This window comes from Cherax quadricarinatus, chromosome 62 (genome assembly GCF_038502225.1).
Source record: "Cherax quadricarinatus isolate ZL_2023a chromosome 62, ASM3850222v1, whole genome shotgun sequence".
Taxonomy (NCBI): domain Eukaryota; kingdom Metazoa; phylum Arthropoda; class Malacostraca; order Decapoda; family Parastacidae; genus Cherax; species Cherax quadricarinatus.
Genome location: NC_091353.1, coordinates 5797737 through 5800164, shown reverse-complemented (window position 1 = coordinate 5800164; position 2428 = coordinate 5797737).

Here is a 2428-nt window from a genome sequence, read left to right as displayed (position 1 = left end):
GTTTGTTTTAACTTTTTCACTAGTTATCAACCCATGGTTCGAAGAAAAGATGTGAACTGAATAAAGATGTTGAAATGTGCCAGAAATAATAAAAGACTCATTTTTTTACAAGTTTGTTGTAGCGCTCGTGCTGTATAAGTCATTGATGTTCTGGTGTGTTTCACACACTAATGGATAGATAAGTTGAAGTCATACATGTGAATTGTAATTTCATTTTTGAAAAAAGTGGCGACAATAGCGAGACGACGTTTTGCTCTGTGTAGTGCTTTATTGGGTCCATATTTCTCTTTTCCCTCCACTCTCCCATGTAGAGCTTTATTGTGAGTTGATAAAGCTCTACACAGAGTGTAGTATAAATCTATACACAGTTTTATCTTTATTTTGGAAACTCTTAAAATTCAGCCAGACAATTAACTATTGTACATTTCTTATGAGCATCTTTCTAGATATTGTCTCCATCAACAAAGTTCTTTGCTCATCGTCTGTCATACACCAACTGTGTTAATATAAAGTAATTAAGCAACATATTGTCTGGCATAGTAATTTTTTATTTCCAGTGCAGCAAGAAGTATCTATTGTAATAAAGTTGGAAGAATTACCGACAATATGTAAAGTAAAAGGACACAAGTGCAACTAATGTGACATTGTGGCAACGTTTCGCTCTCCAGGAGCTTTATCAAGCTCCTGGAGAGCGAAACGTTGCCACAATAAATGTCACATTAGTTGCACTTGTGTCCTTTTACTTTACAAGAAGTATTTAACAACTTAACCACTGGTTTCTCCTACAAGGACGTATGGCTTCACTTTTTCTCCTCAATTAGCGCTTAATCTGATTATGTTATTATAACTGTTTAGTTTTTCTTTTTGGGGTGTAAGCTTCAAGGGAAATGGAGTGGGTGGGTGGGGGTTATATGCTGTTATATAAAATACAGATTTTGTACAAACATTTTTTTTATTGCCCGGCTTGTTAGTTACATTACCTATGAAAAATATTGATTATTCAGTGTCATTAAAACACTACCTCAGAACATTGTAAAATACCTTATACAATCTTAAATACAATATATGTTACTGTGTATGGTATTGTATTTTGCCAGACTTGAGTCCTGAAGATTGTAATTACAGTGCCTGTGATGTGAAGAGTAGAGATATGTTTGTAGTTTTTGAACTGTAGTATTGGCACCTGACCAGCCGGGCTGTGGTTCGTATGTTGGATTATGTGCGGCCAGCAGTAACAGCCTGGTTGATCAGGCCCTGATGCACCATGAAGCCTGGTCACAGACCGGGCCGTGGGGACGTTGACCCCCAGAACTCTCTCCAGGTATTGGCAGACCCCTCATGGATGCTGGTGGATGTGACTCTCTTCCCTTGGATTGAACCTGAGTGTTTGTCATTCCCCAGGTTCCTATAGGTTCAGTACTCTCACCATGAATGTAATGGTAGTGGCAGAGGATGCCCCATTGACCATACCCAAAGGCACCACTGACCCTGGCTTCTGTCTTACAGTAAGCAGCACATGTAGTACACTTTAGTAAAGATGCCCCTTGTGGGTTTAGTGCTTAGTTATGATTATAAAAAATTAAGTGATATTGTTATACATATCACTCTGCCTCAGTGGGAGATGGCCAACCTGTTTAAAAAATATATTACTATTACAATCAGGACTAAGTGCTAAACCAATAAGGGCCATAGTGTTTTATGAAGGTGTTACAAAAACAAGCGAATCGAATTCAGGCGTCTCCCATTCCTCCTAGCATTGTATGACCCCTATGGGTTTGATGGTCCCCATGAATAAATAATAGGTTACTTATATATTAATAAGAGGTGTAGCACACTGAAGGGAGGTTCCTTGATGCCAGTGAAAAGATTTTAATCCAAGGAATTGAATCTGTTCTCCCCTAACTTGGATCAAACCATACTGTCTACCATTTCTCATAAGCTGTATGACCCCAATGGTTTTAGGACTTATCTGTGTAGGGCTCTTGATTAAAGAAAATGGAGCTACCCTCCCCTTCCTCGGATCAATTCTGGTAACCTCTCATTCCCAGCCACTATTCAAAAATTCTTATTTCTATGCATAGAATACAATGTGTAGTTTACATGTAATATAATATTGCTAAACACAAAGAAAGCAACTAACACACATCAGCATTTCACCCCAATGGGGTGAAATGTGTCTTAAGGACAGGTGTCCTTACGACACCTATCCCTCTTCACCTAGCAGTAAAATAGGTACTTGGGTGTTAGTGGACTGGTATGGGTCGCATCCTGGGGACAAAACTGACCCAATTTGTGGGAAATGCTCTGCATAACAAGGGGTTTTCTATATAGTAGTATGTCATTGATGTCAGCTATGGTCTGTATACCTTGTACATGTACTGGTAGAAATAAAGATTATTATTATTGTAGGTACAAATTAAATGCAAAA